The sequence below is a fragment of the Sorex araneus genome, chromosome 2, assembly GCF_027595985.1.
Source record: "Sorex araneus isolate mSorAra2 chromosome 2, mSorAra2.pri, whole genome shotgun sequence".
Taxonomy (NCBI): domain Eukaryota; kingdom Metazoa; phylum Chordata; class Mammalia; order Eulipotyphla; family Soricidae; genus Sorex; species Sorex araneus.
In genome coordinates this window covers 23,558,956-23,580,636 of record NC_073303.1, presented here as the reverse complement: position 1 = coordinate 23,580,636, position 21,681 = coordinate 23,558,956, and positions in this window count along the sequence as shown.

Sequence of the window (21,681 nt, the reverse complement as noted above, 5' to 3'; positions counted from 1 at the left end):
TGGGGCTTCTTTCCAGGTACAAGTTTGTTGCTAAGGTTACCAGGGAGGTTGGGAGTGGTGATGGCCTTCTTTGGGGAACCTCCTGGGGAGGGGTCCATTATCCTCAGGGTCAGCTGATGGTTTCCTCCCGGTCTTTTGTTTTCTTGAATCTGAAGTCTTAAGAGCCTTCTTCCCAGAGACTCTGTTAAATCTCAATCTTCATTGCCAAGGGCCTTTCTGTATCTATCTGCCTACATCATATTCAATATTCCAAAAACAGTAACAAGTCTCATAATGGAGACATTACTGGTGCCCGCTGGAGCATATCCAGGAGCAACGGGATGACAGAGACAGTGACATTATCATCATTATTATTATTATTGTAAACCAGGTTTTGGCTCACACCTGTGAGGAACTGGCCCAGGACAGACCACAGGAATCTATTTAGCTTTCTTAAGACTCTTTTCACAGGAGCCCTCATTGTAGAATAACTTGTCTATCTATCCCTGAGCAAGGAATTTGGATACAGGCACCCTGGGTCGCAAGAAGGGTGGTGGTCAGACCAGATAACCAGACCCATATCACATGACCCATATCACAAGACCCAGAACTGCCCCCAGAACTGGGACATTCCTGAATGTTGGCTCGAATACTGATCTCTAAAACAGTAGGCTAAGAAGTGATGTCCTTTAAATGGATTGGTTAAGAAAGTTTGCAATATTACAAATCTATTGGCTATGAAATGCGCGGGCTCTGCTGTAACGGCCTGGGAAGGCCTATATAAGATCTCCTTTGGAGAAGCTCGGGGTCTTTTGCCTAACCTGCTGGACCTGCATGTCCGAGTAGGCAGCTGGACCCTGGCTAGCCAGTCTTACAATAAACCCTGCTTGCTGTTTGCAGTCTCTGGAGTCTCTTTGTCGTTATAGGGAGATCTCGATCCGCGCCCTAACACCACCTATCAGTGATCAGGGCTTACTCCTGGCTCTGGGTTTGGGGACCATATGCACTGCTAGGATCAAACTGTGGTCAGCAGCTTACTAGGCAAGTGTCTCATTACCTGTATTATATCTCTGGCCCCTGAAATATTTTTCCTGAGATTGCTGTATATGACAGCATTAGTCTTCTCGTTATTTTCGTTACCTTTTATTATAGATGCTCACTTAACTATTATTTCATGAGCAAATTTGTAAGGCCTTTCATAATATACTATACCCCAGTAGTGTTATACCACAGAATAAGAATAAATATAACATTGTTAATTATTAAATTATTTTTATTAATTTTATTATTTTACTTATATTATTTATAAAAAAATTAAACGGCAGCACTGTTATCCCATTGTTCATCGGTTTGCTCAAGCCGGCACCAGTAAAAAATAAAATAATAGTATTTATTAAACATAAATAATAAATATATTTGAGTGGCCATAGGCATACTATAGTGGGGAAGGTGTCTTGCCTTGCACACAGCTCATCTCGGTTTGATCTGGCACCCCATATGGTCCTCCGCCCCGGCCCCCCCAAGAGTGATTCCTGAGCACAGAGCCCATGTGTGAGCCCTGAGCACCTCAGGTATGTCTCCTCAAATAATGATGAATATCTTGGAATGAGAAACTTACCAGCCAAGCAATGAAAATGCATATTTCTTGACACAGTCACCAGATTATGTGTAAGTAAACTGGGTGACCTATTCGAACTAATATTTGAAATGCTATCTGAATGAAATTTTGATTTGCATTTTTTACTGATGAAAACACCTTTTTAGTATGCTTAAGAACCCACAGTGATTACATTTTCCTGGTCCATTTTTCCTTTTGGCTATTGATCTTGGTCATTATTTATTTAGAAGCATTCTTTAGATAGCAGTGGAATTAATCCTTTGAAACTAAGTTACAAATAATTTTTCTCAATTTATTGGTACATTGAGAAATAGCATATTATGATTCTACTAAGCAAAAATTTCAAATTTGCTAATATCTTTTCAATGACTTCTAAGTTACAAGTATTTTTTAAAAAATTCGTTGGTACATTTGAAAAATATTATGATTATGCCAAGCAAAAATTTCAAATTTGTTAATACCTTTTAAGTGACTTTTTATTAAATATGTTTTTCAATTTAGGCTTAGACTGTCCTTATAATAATTTTTAGATTTTATTAAATCTCCAGTTCTCTTTTACTAACTTAATTTTTATGTTTAAATCTTTGACCATTTGGGATTATTTAAATTTATGGTCAAAAGTATTTCAAAATGTTACTTTCTCCTAGAACATCTCTTTTTGCTGTTCCAGCATTGTTACTTAATAAGTCATATCTCAGCTCATGAATTTGAAGCATTAATTTTATCATATGCTAAATGTGGATACCTCCTTGAGTTTGCATTTAGATTTGTTATTATTTTCCATGATTTATTTATTGACATAGCAGTCCCATAATAGTTTATGATGTATAATGTTGAATTTTGAATGCAACATACAGAAGTTCTGGTTTCCAAATGCCTACCAAAAATATATGACAAATAATGAATTAGAAGTACTAGTAGTAAAATTGCCTGTTAGTGATTCCAAACTAAATATTGAAGAAATATCTAAAATTAGATAGGATTTTTCCTTCCAATTCATATATAGGACATTAGAAGACCAATATTTTCTCCACAAAAAATATAAATAAATTAAAAAGTATCATATTTTTAAAAATTCTAGGGACCTATGGAAGCAAAAGGACTGAAGTATTAATTTCTAGTAGAAGAAACTTATCTCTGAGGGGCACGAATAATAGCCATCTACTCTAAAAAAGAAATATTGAAGGTATTTGTTAATGGTGGCTTGGTTGAGGGTTGAAAGCACCCAGGCAGAGACTTTACAGGGGAAAAAAAAAACAGTAAAGCTGTAATAGTTATGCAAAACTGCTCTGACAAAAGCCATTAGGTTTCCCTATTGAATATTTCCTGTTTTAGATGCTGCGTGGAAGTTCGGTGCAGTAAAACGAAGATTCTCAAAAGCAAAGCAAATTCTTCAATAGTTTTTATTTATTCAAGGGTCAGAACAGGCTTTGCTCAGGGTTTACTCCTGGCTATGTGCTCAGTCATCATTTCTAGCAGTGCTCGAGGGGACCATCTGTGATGTCAGGGATCCAACAACGAGTCAACTGCATGGGAAGCAAGTGCCTTAACTTCTGAATCTCCCTGGCCCCAGGGTTAATTTTTTTTATGCGAGAGAAATAGAACTACTGCAGGGATGGCCACTGACCTTATGCCTCAGCCACTCTTTGCATGCACCCAGCATCTCACAGAACTAGAAGCACCTGGGGGGGAGGCTGGCGAGCTTGGCTGGAATTTTTGCAAGATGAACTTGGACTTCTTCATCTCTCAGTACTAACAAGATCCTTCAAGGTTTAGGTCCAAAGGTTGTAGGTTCATGCGCTGGGAGTGGAGGCAAACGAGAAGGGAAGTAACTCTTCATACACTGCAGCGCAAGAGTGACTCAGCTCAATTTATGACCGGACTGAGATTATCAAAACCTCCCTTGGTCTCCCCACCAAAGAAAGGTGGGAAAATTTCTGATAACGTCTTTGAGAGTGACTAGAGTTTTTTTCTTTTTTTAATATACACTATCTAGAAAGACAGTTATTTTCAATTGTGCAAAGAAAAATACTGATTGATAAACAACATAAACAGATGAACAATACATTTTTTTAATCAGTTAAGGTCTTTAGTTTAACTATGATTTTTACATTAAGAAAATAATACAGGGGGCTGGAGCCATAGCACAGCTGGTAGGGCCTTGCATATGGCCAACCCGGGTTTAATTCCCAGCATCCCATATGGCCCCCAGAGCACCGCCAGGAGTGATTCCTGAGTGCATGAGCTAGGAGTAACCCTTGTACATCACTGGGTGTCACCCAAAAAGCAAGCAAACAAACAAACAAACAAAACACTAGAACAGAGTAAGACCAAGGTGACCAAAAAGTAGTTTTATGAGCATTTTCTGTGACATCAATACAAATAAATGAATAAAAACTGAGTGGCATACAGCATCCTGTCAGGGGGTCTCACTGAAAAAAATTCTCCTTAAAAAAATAAAACAAACCATTGACACCTTAGGGAGACTCAACTCTGTGAAGCACAGAACTGAGGACAGTTAGAGCGAAGGAGCACTCTGGGCTGGGAGAGAGGAAAAGAGAGACTTAAAGAGAAAAATATGGAACCATAATCCTGGTCACTGTCACTGTCACTGTCATCCCGTTGCTCATCGATGTGCTCAAGAGGGCACCAGTAACGTCTCCAATGTGAGACTTGTTGTTACTGTTTTTGGCATATCGAATATACCACGGGCAGCTTGCCAGGCTCTGCTGTGGGGGCGAGATACTCTCGGTAGCTTGCAGGGCTCTCCAAGAGGGGCAGAGAAATTGAACCCACGTCTGCCACACGCAAGGCAAACGCCCTACCTGCTGGGCTATCACTCCAGCCTGATAAGCTTGTTTTTTAATTTAATTAATTTTATTTTTAAGATGTTTTATTAGATCACCGTGAGATAAAGTTACAAACTTGCATGATTCCATTTCGGTCACACAGTGCTCAAGCACCCATCCCTCCACCAGTGCACACTTCCCACCACCATTGTTCCCAGTGTCCCACCTGCCACCCTCACCCCACCCCACTCCCTGCCTCTGTGGCAGGTACAGTCCTTCTCTCTCTCTCTCTCTCTCTCTCTCTCTCTCTCTCTCTCTCTCTCTCTCTCTCTCTCTCTCTCTCTAATTTTGGGCATTATGGTTTGCAATACAGATACTAAGAGGCCATCGTGTTTGGTCCTTAGTCTACTTTCAGCACGCATCTCCCATCCCGGGCGATCCCTCCAATCATTATTTACTTAGTGGTTCCTTCTCCATCCCAACTGCCTTTCTTCCTAGCATGTGGGCCCAGCTTCCAAATCATGACACGACCCTCCTGGCCCTTATCTCTACTGTCCATAGGTATGAGTCTCAGCTGGCCCTTATCTCTACTGTCCTTAGGTGTTAGTCTCATATTATGCTACTTTACATTCCACAAGGACTGGAGTGATAGCACAGCAGGTAGAGCATTTGCCTTGCATGCAGCAGACTTGGGTTCAATTCCTCTGTCCCTGTCGGAGAGCCGGCAAGCTACCGAGAGTATCCTGCCCACACAGCAGAGCCTGGCAAGCTACCCATGGCGTATTCAATATGCCAAAAACAGTAACAACAAGTCTCACTATGGAGACATTACTGGTGCCCACTCGAGCAAATAGATGAACAATGGGATGACAGTGCTACAGTGCTATGTTCCACAAATGGGTGCTGTCATTCTGTGTCTGTCCCCTCTTTCTGACTAATTTTATTTAGCATGATATTTTTCATGTCTATCCACTTACATGAGAATTTCATGATTTCATCTCTTCTAACAGCTGTATAGTATTCCATTGCTTAGATGTGATCCTGGTAAGCTTGTACCACGTAGAAAACACCATGTTAGCATGGGAAGCACTGGCACAAAGTACATATAAAACATCAATTCTATAGCAGCGCTGAGTTGAAAACTGACTCAGCAGCACGGCATAGGGGCTAGGGGCTCCCTGTGTGAGAGGAGAACCTTTGATTCCTGAGATAACTCATGCCCAGTAGGGTTGCAGCATCAACCCCTCAGCTGATATAGTCCTGCCCCATCCCCCAGCAGACAGATTCCTGCTGAGCAATTTGACTTTTCTCAAGTCTTCAAGTTTCAGGACTTTTTCAATCCAACAAAGGGTGAGGCTACCACCCCAGACCTGAATAGGAGTGGCTATTCTGGAGGTATTTTTTTTCTTTTTTCTGTTTTTGTTTTTTGGGTCACACTTGGCGATGCACAGGGGTTACTCCTGGCTCATGCACTCAGGAATTACTGCTGGCAGTGCTCCGGGGACCATATGGGATGGTGGGAATCGAGCTTGGGTTGGCCACGTGCAAGGCAAACGCCCTACCCGCTGTGCTATCGCTCCAGCCCCTGGAGGTGAGTATTTTCCAAGCAGGGTCTCAGACTCAATTCTTCCCAGCTGGAGGTCACAGACATAGCTCCATTCCCGCAGACTCACAGTCTCAATCCTACCCGCACATACTCATTGCCTTCAGCTCCCACACTTCAGGTTCCAGCTGCCTGGCAATCCAAAAGGCTGATACCAGCCACCACCCAGAGTCAAAGAAGGGTACTCCCAAATGGGTGCACAGACCTCATCCTTACCCGAGTAGAAAACATTTAGTGCCAAGGGTTGAAAAAGATTCATGTTTGTGCCTATAACCATGAGTCAAAAAGAGCAGGAGCTGGTAGTACACATCACAGACAGGATGTAGTTATCCCTGGGACACAGCTGGGAGCAACCATTCCCGAGAGAGCAACTGGAAGCTGCCATCCTAGACATACAACAGGAAGTAAGACACCCTGAGGTTGAGGCCCACCCATCAGCTGTGGTTTAGAGTAGCCATCCCGAAACTGGTACTGGCCCATGCAAAGATCCCCCCTATTGCTATGCAGTCAGCTTGTTAAACAGTTGTGATTACCCAATCGCATCCCTAGGCATTGTCCTAGTTAGATGTACCCTAAAGCCATGTTAACTACCAAACACCAGGAAGTGTCCACCCTGGGTCAGAGGGCTGGTCAATGAGATCTTGGTGCTGAAATAGCTACAGAGCATAGATGCCATAAATCCCCTGCTGCCATCCAGATGTACACAAATCAGAGTCACAGTCACCAGATGTATCTTTCAAGCATTTAAGAAGTTCTAACTAGACATTTATGGTGGCCAGAAAGCATAGGCTTTAGCTTGGTGTTGTGAATGGGAACATCTCGTTGCTTAGATCACTTGGAACTTGGAGTTTCGTCCTTAGTTTCCATGGTTCACCAGGAATATGATGGGAAATTGAAGGAATTTGGCTGCATTAACAGATACAGAATGAAGTTTAAGAAAGTTCTTAAGTACATCAGAACTTTCTATGCTGCCCAAAGATGAGACGATAGCAAGTCTTCCCAATTTTCACAGAATGGAGAATCATTAGAAGAGTCAATACATTCTAAGAAAAAAGGAAGGGAACCCCAAAGAGCCCGTTCCAACAGAATAACTAGAATATGGGAGCAGCGCTCAGCAGCACAATGGAAAAATGAGGAAAACGGAATCAAAGGCAAGGTACATGGCAGCCAACAAGAAGCTGGTGATAGAAAACAGATTTAAAAAATCATGAAAGAAATTTAAGATAATTTCTGGAAAACACCAAAAAGAACGAACTCCCAGTCATTCCAAAATGAGAGGAAAGAGAAATTGATAAAATGACTGCTGTTAGAGATCATGGGAACTGCACTCTGAAGAGGAAAACTTGTGATTCAGGAGGCCTAAATAGTTTCAAATAAATAAATGTCAACAGAACAACACCAAGACACATTGTTATCAAAATGGCAATTTCCAGTGAGAGAGAGAGAGAGACAGACAGACAGACAGACAGACTGAGACAGAGACAGAGACAGAGAGAGACAGACAGACAGACAGACAGAGACAGGGAGACAGACAGAGACAGGGAGATTTCTTGCCACATGTAAACCATTAGGAGAAACGTTGGACATATTAAATTTTACAATACACTTAATATCTTATGGGGTGGTCAAAGTTGGCAGTTAAGTAAGTCTAGCATTTTCTATGGAGATCTGAGATAAAGACTTTTCTCTCAGGATATCTTTCCTTGCATATTATTTATTTCTTTGCAGCCTTGTACCACCTAAGTAAACTAATCCCTTCAAGGGCAGCAACTTCATCAGATTGAAATTTATAGTGAAGTGTTAGTCTACTTGCATACTAGTGTGGTTGCATTCCACTAGTAGATACCAGTATATAAATTCCTAATAATGCTTATTAAACAGAATGTGTTCATTCACCCTCCTCTTCCCCTGTTTTTCACTTTAAATCTCCTCTCTTTGAGTAAAAGTGACTTATTAGACATGTTTATTTATTCCTACCACCTAGTATACCTTGCAAGTAATTATTATTTTATACTCAATTCAGCCCAATTAACACTAGTGCTTAGAACACGGTGTTTGGGTTAGCAAGTACAAATACTGCTTTGAACTAACTAGGTTTTCCTGCAGATCACGTGTCTCTCCACTACTGGATACCTTTAAGTATCAGGTGAAATTTGATTGTAGTGGGGGAAAATGGAGAAATTTATTTCACAGTCAAGAATTGCTTATTTTAGCATACTCAAATATTATTCATTATATACACATACATGCATTTGCACACACACACCTATATCTTCCTCACATTATAATTTTTTTTATTTGCTTTTTGGGTCACACCTGGCGATGCACAGTGGTTACTCCTTGCTCTGAACTCAGGGAATTACCCCTGGCAGTGCTCAGGGGACCACATGGGATGCTGGGAATCAAACCCAGGTCATCCACATGCAAGTCAAATGCCCTACCCGCTGTGCTATTGCTCCAGCCCTTCACTTTACAACATTTTATAGTTAGTATTTTATAGTCTTTTGGATATACTTTGTCCTGTAATTCTTACACGTGCTATTTAATAGATGGCCAATGAGTAGCACTGTAGCACTGTTGTCCAGTTGTTCATCGATTTGCTCGAGCAGGCACCAGTAACGTCTCCACCATGAGACTTGTTGTTACTGTTATTTTGCATATCGAATATGCCAAGGGTAGCTTGCCAGGCTCTGCTGTGCGGGCGGGATACTCTCGGTAGCTTGCGGGCTCTCCAAGAGGGATGGAGGAATCGAACCCAGGTCAGCCGCATGCAAAGCAAATGCCCTACCTGCTGTGCTATCGCTCCAATCCCAGGCCAATGAGTACTGGATTGCTAACTACTACACAGTTATTAATGGCAGATTATGGACTCAAACCTGGTATTTTTGTGACTAGCCCAGATCTTCTTTCTCCACACTCTTTCTAGTTTCTTGATTTTTTTTTATGATAAAGGGCCATGTTTATGAAGTTTTCTTATTATTTCTCACAGTTCTTAGGATAGTTGTTGTCAAAAAAGGAAATAAAAGAATGAAAACAAAAAGATGACAAGTGTTAGTGAAGATGTAGAGAAATTGGAACTTGTGGATGTTGGTGGAATGCAAGTTGATGTCTTTGTAACACTATTCAAAAAAGCATGGCATGGGCTAAAAAAAACTAACACTATATTAGCAATCCTAACTGATCATTTACCTCAAATAATTGAAAACTGAAAATCAGAGATAGATGCTTCTATTGATTATTGCCATGTGACTATTAACAACCTCCAAGTTGAGAATCATCATCATCATCATCATCCTGTTGATCATCGAATTTCCCAAGTGGTCTCAGTAACGTCTCCATTCGATCTAGCCCTGAGATTTTAGAAGCTTCTCTTTACTTGTCCTTCCCAACGATGCCGCATTGGAGGCTCTTTCAGGGTCAGGGCAATGAATCCCAGCATTGTTACTGGGTCTCAAGTTGAGAAATCAACTTAAATGTCTATCAATAGATTCATGGATCAGGAAATTGTGGCGCATATCTAGATATGGTGAAATGTTGATCAGTCATAAAAGGAGATTCTGTCATATGCTCTGATATTGGTGACTCTGGGGGACTTGATTCTATGTGAAATAAGCCAGTCACAGGATAACCAATAGTGCATGAGTGTTCTTAGTATGCGTTAGTTAGAATAGTAGCTATTAATAGTTTCTATTTATTGGAACATCACACAATCCAGGAGCTGAGCAGAGTGAAATGTGGTTAAACAAATATAGAAATATACAGACATGTCTAATATGAATAAATTGTGGAGGTCCTCTGTACAAAACTGTGCACATATTTGACGATGTTGTATGTCTAGTTAAAATTTTTGAGTTAAGTGTTCTTATTGCAGTAAAAAAATTTACCTGGATAGTTCCTTGCCCAGACAACAGGACGTGGGATGAACTGGCCTTATCAGAAGCTGAACACTACTAGTTTGCAGAGCAGGTTAGCTGTGTGGCAGCCTGGTGGGGCCCCTCCAATTAGAACCTGCCTCATTGTCAGCCATGACTAGTGATTTTCTGTCTTCACATCTTCAGTTGCCACTTTCTAGAAAAATCCTGGAATAAGATGTAGAAATATCAGCTTACCAAAACCCATGTTCCAGAATATGAAGTGAATGACATTGCTTCCTTCTCTTCACCCCAGCAGCCTCAAGTTTCTTTCGCTTTTAGTGACCCTCCCCCCAACCCCAAAGCTCCTTGGCATTTGCTCCTCTCATATATACCCAAGTAGTTAGGGAAAGACCCCATAAAAGAGGTGGGATTCAGATCCAACACTTAGAGCATTTTCTGACTCCTAAATTTTCTGTAGTACTGGCTGACATCAAAGGAAGCCCGCTTGTATTGCTTACAGGATGCAGGCAACATAGCATCCCGGGAAAACACAGAATATGCAGTGTTGAAAAGTTCAGGCCTTTATCCTTCTCTCTGAGGGGGTCTTCATCAGTGTTTTCTCTCCCCCCGCCCAAGTGAGGAAGATGCAAAGCATCATTGCCTTCCGCACATCTGGAATGCTTCCACAGACTGCATGGGGCGGCTGGACAGCAACCAGTGGGGCCAGACTGCAGACTCAGGCCACCAGGCCTGTGGCAGAACTTTCCCCGAAGTGCTGGGTTATTGTAGCTTTACTTCCTCCATGGAGTTTTGCCTAAGACTGAGGCCCTTTCTCCATGCTGTTCACCATGCAGAAATAGACGAGCTTGTGTGACCCCTGGACACCCCTGGAGCAAGGGCTTTAGTTGTATAGTTAGACACCCACCCAGACTCTCTTCGGCTCCCCAAGTTCCTTAAGGTGTGTGCATATCTGGCAAATTGCAAGCCTGGAAGACATAGTTTTCCGGTCCCAGTATCTGTCCTGTTCTGTTTGCCGGTTACCTTGGTGACTGCTTTTACATCAGGATTATTTCCCAATAAGTTAGTGAATCGATAGATTAAATTTTAACATTATTGTAAACAATTTAAGGAAGAGTTATTATCACAAAAAAAAACCTTAAATATGTAAGATGATGGACATGAACTAAATTTATTTATTTATCATTATTTACTTTTGCAATATATATCAAATCATCACGCTATACATTTAAAATAAATACAATGTTATGTATTATATATTTCAAAACAACTGGAAACATTTAGAAGCTTAAAATAAATAAATAAAATTGGTTCAAATAATTCCATACATTTCTTGTTGTCCAAAATGAATCTTTTAAATTTACAATGATATTTATATAAATCGAATCCTGGTTCTTTTCAAAACCATGGTGGGGGGAGGGCAGATTTGAAGAACACAATATTCTGATTTTACTGTGTTTGAGTATTTACAAGAAAAAGAGACATATGAGCTTTTTTTGTACAACAGGAACTAATAGACATTTTAAAGAACCTAATGTGAGTAGGAAAATGCCTTAAGATGACACCCCTTTAAATCTACTTTAACAAATTGAAGGCAAATAGGCATATCCATTCCAAACCATATGGAAAACAAGTTTGCTGGGTCAAGCCAAGGCCTTGCAAAATCTCCATTATCTACCTGTTCTTTCATGTAAATGTGTCCTTGAGAGGTACATCTCTCTGGGAGAGTGTTACCAACATTTCCAGTATAACTAGAGGCTAAAAAAAAAAAAATGTACTCAGAACAAAATTTACATGTAAATGAATCCTAAAGAGAGACAGGAGACCTGGGGGAGTGAGCCCTGGAAAGTTGATATGCAAGAGGAAATATCTTAAATACCTTAAATTCTGTCTTAGTTCCTACACCAAAGTGAATGTATCTATTTGCTGGTATTTTATTCACCCCACTTGAAGTTTAAAGTTATGAGTATCATACACTATCATAGTTAATTTTGAATTTTTGCCTTATCTGAGGAAATCTAGGATTTTCCCGTGAAGATTATGAAATCTAATTGTCTCTTATTTTACTTTCATAGGGGATTAAGATGACAAGATGACAAGATTTCATCAGGAATTAAAACAAGTCTGAAAGAGACTGTTGACCCCCACACAGGCACACATGCACTCATGCACTTAACACATGTATAAACAGGAGCACATGTGTGCATGTACAAACATGCATACACCAGAGACTAAAAGTAGGATAATTCCTTTTTCTCTCAGATATATCAAATGACCTATGTATCCATTAGATATAGTACAAGGAAGGACATTAGATGTATGGAAAGGTTTTCAATATATATTTAATGGTCTTTCTTGGACTAAAGCCTACCTTTTAGTGATTCAGCTGCTGACGTGGTTTAAAAGTAGAAGTCACTGTCACTGTCATCCCGTTGCCCATCGATTTTTTTGGAGCGGCCAATAACGTCTCTCATTGTGAGACTTATTTGTTACTGTTTTTGGCATATCAAATATGCCATGGGTAGCTTGCCAGGCTCTGCTGTGCGGGCGAGATACTCTCGGTAGCTTGCCGGGCTCTCTGAGAGGGGCGGAGGAATTGAACACGGGTCTGCCATGTGAAAGGTGAATGCCCTACCGCTGTGCTATGGCTCCAGCCCAAAAGTAGAAGTATGTCCTGAAAATGATTTAAATGGATACCCAATAATTAATAATGGGTAGAGTAGGAGATATTTTGTTGAATTTCACCAATAGACACTAGACTTCCCAGGTTCCTCACTCATTTAACTTGCTCCATTGACTTCCTGGATTTGCCCTTAACACAGAAAGAAATCTGATTTGTAATGTAAAACATTTTTTCCATCTCAAGTTTGCCTTTTTTAGTTATTGGCTCTTTGCATGCCCCATACATTTACCATGATAGGTACCATACTGAAAGCATATTGTCATTTATTATGATTAGTTTGGAGTATATAGTAATAAACTTTCCATTGTTTTGGTGTGGATTCAACAGATTACCCTCACTGCAGTGTCAGGGCTAGTGAGTGACTTGGTTTGGGTTCAAGATGCTTGCTCTAAACTTTCTACTAGACTGTTCCCTGGGTTTCTAAAATCTAGTCTGCACATGCAGGTCTCTCTGTGACATGAATGGAAAAGGAAAGTCTACTAGACTATCTTATAAAATAACCAGTGTAACCTTCCTCACAAAGAAACCATACTCAAAAGTTACAGAGTCACAAAAACCCTAAGTTCAACTGGATCATAATAAATATCAGCAAAATGGACATCTGTGCTTTTTCACATCAGTAATTCTCTAGACTCCTGTAAACCTTCCTTTATAAGTCCCAGATATGCCTGAATGCTTGGTGTTCACGTGATTTGGTGCCTTCCTCTGGAGGTTTCCTTCAGTATTTGTGTCTTTTATCCCATGTGTTTATTTACTATAGTGGCAGTGATGCTCTAGCTCTCTCGCTGCCCCCCATGTTCGGTGATTTCCGCTTCCCCCACCCTGGGGAGGCCGACAGCAATAGGTAGGCGAAGGAAGGAACGAGGGCCAGGCTGGCCGGTATCAATTGCAGTTCATTCCATTCCCATCTCCATTCTCCTCTGATTCCCTCCTGCTTCTTCCTTCCCCATGCTCCTTCATTCTCCTTCTGGATCCCCTTTCATTCTCTTGGCTCTGGATCCCCCATCGATCTTACAGTCTCAGTTTATACAACAATCACATAGAGTGGTGATAGAAAGGTGGATTGAACATTAACAAATCAGCAAAGAAAGTTAAGACACTCCTTCAAGAGATTAAATCAAGGACAAAATCTCATCTAAGGATATTACTCCAGATTACTAGGAGGTACGCTCAAGGGTAGGATCCCAACAAGGGTGTGTCTCAGCTTTCTTCTTTTCTCAGCTAGTAATCCACTTAAATAGCTGTAGTAAATCTACTTCTAATATTTCTAGCAATATCATTCTGTAAAGTTTGGTTCTTCCTGAGGACATTCACTCTATATTCCAGACCGCAGTCCTCAGGCCAGGTTAGTCTTCCTAACCCCAGCATGGTCCTTACCCAGTTACCTCTTTTGGGTCATGACAGAGTTTGTCCATGACCGTGCTCTTAACTTATAGTTAAGTATTATTGCACTTTGCCTGGCCCATTTCGATGCCAGGGTAGCTCGAAGCTTGCCCTGGGTCCATTCAGTCCCTCGTCAGAACCCTGCTTTGGGGTTGCTAGGAACTAAGGGCAAACGAAAGCTTAAATCGAGAAAACAGATGTCTAGGAATGAATATTATTTGCAGTCAATTAACTCCCAAGTTACAAAAGCATAATATTAACTATCTTCCTGTGTCCATACAAAAAGGACTGCTTTAAAGTAAACTATGCAAAAGACGGAGAAAAGCAATATCTAACTTATAGACAAGTTCAATGTCCTAGAAGGATCTGATCTTACAAGTTAACAAAATCTGATTAGGGAAAAAGGTGATTAACTGATTAGGGAGGAGAGCATAGGGAAGAGTTTACAGAGGAATGGGAGTGTCTCAGGAGCACTGTGATGGGTGTAACCCAATAAACCTAATTTTCCTGTGGCAAGGTTGAAAAACAAACCAATGTTATCCTATACCCTGTTCTCACTTCAAGAACTATAGTCCCTATCTTCACACTTGAACCAAAGTTCTTAGCATTTTAAATCTTGATCTTTATCCAGTTAGCTTCTTCAAGATTGGTATTGCCACTCTCCTCTTTTATAACTCAGTCTATGTGATGATCCTTTTCAACACAAGTCCCTATTACTGTGTTGAATGAAGTCATACGTATCACTTCTAAGAAGATATAATAGGTTGCTACTCCTGAAATCTTTTACACTCCTACCCAGAGGGCCTCAAGTTGGAATAGGCATATCTGTCGGTCAGAAAAAAAACATTTTTATTTTTGCAGTAAAGAAAACAATAGACTTCTATGTTTTATTCCATTTTCAATCTAAAGATAAATAAAAGTAAACTGTATGGTCTTTTGGGGGGGCAGAGGGTGCCCACCCAGCAATGCTCTGCGCTTACTTCTGGTTCTGCACTCAGGATCACTCCTGGTGGGGTTCAGAGGATCTTATGGGTTGCTGGGGATCAACCCTGGTTGGCTGTGTGCGATGCAAGTTCTCTACCCATTGTCTTATTGCTCTGGTCCCTAAACTAGATGGTCTTTAGTTCATATCTCAACACTTCTGGCCTTGGTCCAAGTGACAAATCATGTCACATGACACTGGGATTCTGAGGGATCGCAGGGGAAGTGATGCTTAAAGGCCTGACAGACACTGGGTTAGCTCAGTATCTTGGCTCATCTTTTCATTTCTGCTTGCCTGGCTATGTGGGTTATAGGTGATATTACTGGGCTAAATTAAATCTTACAACATGGTTCAAGGGCTTACAAAATGCCTGCCAAGAGATGAAGATAATACTCATTATCTTAAGATTAAGATAATATTAAGAAGATTAAGATAATATTGCTGACAAAAAGGAAAGAAGGTGGAGCTTACTCCTCTGTGCTCCAGATAAGCTCTTATCACTCAGATTAGGAGATAAAAACAATGACTATCTAAAATGCAAAGAGCAATATGTATTTATTTTTCTAATTGTTTTCTAAGGGGATCCCCCCACTGGTATTCAGAAAAGCCTAAGGGGTCCATTCTGTGATTCTTGGTCAACTCGGAGATGCTGCTGCTCGGTCCTACAGTTGCTGAGGATACTTGGGTCACGTGATTATTCTTGGGAGCCAGGTGGTGCTGGGATTCAGTTCCAGGTGAGTGTCTGCTATGCTAATCCCTATCCTATCTTCCAGCACCAGCAATTTATATTTAACCTAGATAGCCAACAGGAAGTCAAAACAGTACCCCCTAAATCACTGAAAGGATCTAGACTAATCAGAGAAATTTGTTAATTTATGGACTTAAAGTCATTTTCCATCAAGAAGGAATTTTATTTAAAGACGTGTCTTGAGATGTTAATGAAAAAAACAGTTGAAAGCATAGGATTTAAAAACTATTAGTAATATTTTAAGTGACACTAAAAACTAATTGGAAATTAAATGGAAAGGAAAACCCTTCAAAACAGCACTGATAAAATATAAAAATTCCATTTTAATTTTGATTCTTTTGAAATTTACTTGATAGGCATATCCTATATATAAAAATAAAATTTAGTAATGATTACTTAGAAATATATGTGTATTGGTTTGGTACTTTTGTACTGGTAGGAAAAAATGGCATATTGGTTTAGTTTGATTCCTCCATCCCTCTCAGAGAGCCCGGCAAGCTACCAAGAGTATCCTGCCCACACAGCAGAGCCTGGCAAGCTACCCGTAGCGTATTCAACATGCCAAAAACACTAAAAACAACTCTCACAATGGAGACGTTACTGGTGCCCACTCGAGCAAATCCATGAACAACGGGAGGACAGTGATACAGTGATACATTTTGAATATCATGAGTGTGCTTTCATACTGATAGGAGAAATGGCAACAGAAAAAGATGCTTGGGATGATGAGAGGGAAGGGCAGAAAAGGGCAGCATATTCCATGCTAACTGTGTTGAGTAGCAAGCTCCGTCGTCAGAGGATGACGAAAAGAAATCCACCTCTTTGTCTTCCCTCCCTTATTTTCTCGTTAGAGCTTCTTCTCACTTCCAGAGTGTCTCCACTCTGGTTTTCTCTCTTCAAAAGAAGATGCTCCTCGGCTGCTTAGTCCAACATGGCATGGAAGGCTGTGAGACGGGGGCCACACCCTTTTCTTCTTTGCACACCTGCCTGCTTTCCCCATCTACACACCCCGGCTTGCCCTAAAATTTCCAACAGGGCCACCTCCTACCCCCCTCCCTGACCTCATCACCCCACTCTATCATCTTCATGGAATCTACTTCCTCTCCTGGGTTGTCTTGCCCTTCACTGTTTCTCCCACAGGAAATTGATATGCCTAGATTTTCATACAATTTCTACTTTGGCCTGCTTAGCTCTTTTTTGATTTTGTTCATCGATTTGTTCGAGCGGGCACCAGTAACATTTCTCATCGTGAGACTTATTTATTACTGCTTTTGGCATATCCAATACTCCACGGGTAGCTTGCCAGGCTCTGCCATGCAGGCGAGATACTCTCAGTAGCTTGCCGTGCTCTCCGAGAGGGGCGGAGGAATCGAACACGGATCGACCGCGTGAAAAGCGAAAGTCCTACCGCTGTGCTATCACTCCAGCCCCTGTTTTCAATTATTATTTTATTTTTTAATTAAAAAAAATTTTTTTGCTTTCTTTTTGGGTCACACCCGGCGATGCACAGGGGTTACTCCTGGCGCATGCACTCAGGAAACACTTCTGGCAATGCTCAAGGGACCATATGGGATGCTGGGAATCGAACCCGGGTTGGCCATATGCAAGGCAAATGCCCTATGTGCTGTGCTATCGCTCCAGCCCCCAATTATTTTATTTAATGAGAACTGCACTGACCTCTTAATCCACGCCTACCCTTTCCCTGGGTTCGCTTACCTCCTAGATAGACATAATACCATACAATATATCGTTTTCTCTGTCTGTTATCCTCTGGCAGAGTGTTGGCAGAGGGCAGGAAATCTTGTTTACTTATTTGCCTCTAATGCCTTTAAATCTACCAACTCATAATGGGAACTTGAAACAGTATCATTTTGAAAAAAAGAATGAAAAAATAGCATATGTAGCCTGAAGGCAACTAATCATTACACTACTATGCAACTGAACTATTTAAATTTCATCACATATATAAGGTGAAACTTGATTTTCCCAAGTACTAAGACTTTTTTGAAAGGTTCAGTAGTAACATTTTGATGTATTTTTCACTAGAAATAAGTTGGGCCTTTGACATATGAAATATTTAATTTTGGAGAAATGTACTTCTTTAAAATTCCAGGTAATATATCTACAATTCTCCTTTGATAAATTTATTTCTTGAAACACTTAAAGAACTCTGTCAAAACTGCACAGGAAAAATTCATTTTCTACAGAGGTTCCTACAGAAGGTGTTTATGAATGCAGAATCATAAATAGTATATATTTAAATAAATGGTTTTACTCATTCTTCATTGTCATTGAAAAGTAATTAGGGGAGACTAACATTTGACATCATTATGACACTACATCTTTGGAGAAAATTAAATTTCAGGTCCCACGGAACAGTTTAGAAAGCAGTATGATTGAGTGAATCCACTGAGGAAAGAGACTTTTTTGTATAACAGTAAAAAACAGAAAAACATCATTAAGGTAACATCCGTTTTGGAAAATAGTGAGCATTGGGACCCATTTCTTTCTTACAAAATAATGGGTCCATCTTTTGGAAGGTGAGAGAAATTGAACAGATGATTGAAAAAACAGAAAAGAAAAGATTTCTGTGGAAACATAATCAAAGTTATGATTTAACTTCACAGAAAATGCTCACCGTTGAGGAAACTGATAGCACAGATATTTCCTTCTCCTATGGATCAATCTATTTGTGCCCTACAGGTAATAGAGGAAATAAGGACTCATGGGGCTCACGATGCAGTTACATTATTTCCTCTGCTCTGTTCGTCCAAATCTTTTATCGGCAAGGAAGGCCTTCGGGGAAGAGGTCATACCCCTATTATCCTCAGTTGCACACACAGCTATCAAGACATTCCCGAAATTACCCATTTCCAGAACACAGCTAAGGTACTACAAAACTGAATCAAAGAAATTCCTTCTTTTGCAGCTTTTGAAACAATCAGTTTTCTAAGTATTGGGTTCTAAAGCTATGACTATTCAATGGCTTTGATAGCTTTACTGTGTATAGAGAGATTAGACTTTTTATCATAACTTACATGTTTTAAGTCAGCATGGTGGACGTTTTCTACTGGGTCCAGATAGAGTAAATCAGTGGTTGCAGGGAAAAGGGTCCCAGCTGCTCTGCCCGGGAGCCATCTCCACGCAATTTATTTCGTTTCCATTGTCTAGCGCTGTCCTATGAGAGTTGAAATCTTATCCGACAAAGTGCCACCAGACAGCCTTCAGTTACTGCCAATTGTTAATGCTTTCCAAGGGCTCAAGACCTGTGATGAGTCATGTAGAAAATTCCTAAATTACATTTGGATGTTCTTTAAAAATCACAAAGGGTCATTATATATTTTATTGTTTTTCTCTCCTTTGATCAAAACATAAAATAGAAAGAGTGAAGTTCTTGATATTTTACTAGTTTTTAAAATTCAAACTGAAGACCACGTGCAGAATGCTTTCATCATTTCTACTCTCTTTTAAGGATTCATAAGAGCCAATGAGAAACCAATTTAATTTTTGGCAATGCAGAGAATTATCAAAATATTTTTAATATGGTATAAAGACACATGTTTGTTCATAAATCTGTAACCCAGCCTTTCAACTTCCAACTAAGAAGAGATTGCGACTGGCTCTGTAAAGAGGCACATTTACTCGCACTGGAAACTTGCTTTTTTTAAAAAAAAAAAAAACTTCAAGGCAACTTCAAGTGAACTTCAAGGAAATGAATACATTCAGGATTCTGTAGATGGGGGTGGAGAGTTTTGTTTCTGTTAAGAGAACTTGATATCTTTCCCCGATGAGCTCTTTTGTCTCAGAGTTCAGTGGACTTAGAGGGAGTCGTGAACTTGGAAAGCAGCCATTCTAGAAAAATCTAAGCAAGACAGGACTTGGTGTTAATGACTTCGGTAGCAAAAAATTAAAACTAAGAAGCGTGTCCTCACATGAGGCTAAAGGAGGCGAGGCAGATTTCACATTCTCAGTGAGGTTGAATGTTTGCATGTTGAATGTCCCTGCTCTGGTGGTTTGCTTTGACTGTCCTGTCCAGCGTCCCCCGTCAAGGGTCATGTAAGCAGATCCTGTTTAGAACTGACCTTGCTAGCTCTCAGGCTTAGACGAGCATTGTTAACTTCCCAGTATTTTTTTTTTCCCCCTGACTTCTCTCTTAACTCTTTATCATACCCGCTGCATGGACATCCACCAACTGCCCAACTGTCTATGCTTGAACCCCCTTGAGTCCCTGCTTTCTTCCTTAGCCCAGAGAAGGGCAGGTACCCTGGCTTTCCCACCTCTGCTCCTTGAGTCCTCAACCTGTGACTCAGGCTCGCATCAAAGCAGGAGTGGGTTAACAACCCCCAAACGGTTGTCAGTTTTTTGCTGGGGTGACCTTGATTTTGATCTCCATACTGCCGTTCCGCCACCACACAGTGACACGATCTCATTAAGGAGGTTTGTGGAGTCACTTCCTTGGGAAGTTTTTATAAGAAATGCTGAATAAACTTGCTTTGATAGTATGACTCTAGCTTGGGACTCAGAGGCAAGTTTATAATTCCATGATCCTTCCCAACGTTGTTGCTACAAAACACGGAGCCATACTAGAAAGAAAGGATTTCTGTGGGTTACAAAACACTTCTCAGGACTTCTCAATGCAATTTCAGTTCCTCTTCACACTGAACGTGTCCTCTACGTGTGGCTCTAAGTCTTACGAATGCTGCAAGAGATGTGGAATTTTGATGATACAAACCCAAGCTCAAACCACAAAAATGAAAGTCTCTTATTAATCCCCTAATTAGTAAATAGTTCTAGTCAGAATCTAAACTGACATCCCTTATCCCTTATTTCACCTTCAGAGAGATTACTGAACACCTTAAAGACAGTCTTACTTAAGTTATTGTGGTTTGGTTTTTTGTTCAAGGATTTGAAAAAAAAACGTCAGGCCTTCTGGATTAAGCCTTTCCACATCCATTTGTGTAAAGGAATGAGCTTTTACAGATTGACTCCATGGTCCAGTAAGGCACAAGATGAAAGCATGTCTGGGAAACACAGAAGAAGATGAATCAATGTCAGACATGAGAGAGTCTGAGGGGGTAGGGGGGGCCCCAACAGGCTGCCCACATCAGTCCCAGTGTGAGTGAGAAGCGTTCCCAGAAGGAAGGAGGAAAGCGGTGAGACTGGACCTGAGGAGTTCTCTTTGTCCCTCGTGGTGGCTTTGTAGGCAGGGTGGCCTGGGCACTGATTTTCATATGGGACATTCGCTATGGTGTCCAAATCGATAAAAAAAAAAAACAAAACAATGGTGCTAGAAGGAGGGCCCTAGATATTCAGTCCTGGAAGAATCTCCAGGCAATTCATCTCACTTCTGACTGTCCAGTGTTTTCCCATGAGAGCTTGAAATCCTACCCGACACACTGGCCACCAGACAGCCTGAGCTGGGCACTTCCTTCAGCAGCCACGAATTCCTAGTGTCTTTACAGGAATCCTGACCCAGAAGTGCACCTCAATAGGTACGGAGTTAAAACAACATAAACAAACAGGGGAAACAAACTGGGAGATAAAACATTCTTGAGCTCCGGGAACTCAGAAAGGGTATTTGGAGCACAATTCACACTTGGGCCAGCCAGTTCTGTTCATGCTGATAAGTCATTTTGAGAAAAACAAATGAATTCATATCTGATAAACCAGCACATGGATAATACCAAATTCCTTTTGCCTTTCTAAGCCTCTGTCAGGGAAGGGGAGAGATAAGTTCTTGTTGTGCAAGTACCCAGGGAGGTGAGGCTTACTGTAGATGCCACACAATGGAACTTTTCCCAGTTTAATCAGCCCTGGAAGGATTGTGCCTGCAAGTGTCTCTTCTCCCGAAATAATTAAAGTTTGTCTTCTTGTCCCCATGCCTGATGTTAAAATGGCAGTTGATAAAATATGTTTCAAGAGTATCCGTCATTCCAGTAACAAGGAACAACTGCTGAGTAGTCGTGGGAGTGGGAGAGATTTTAAACAGTTTGCGGGTGGATGTAGTTCAGGTGCTGTCCTGCA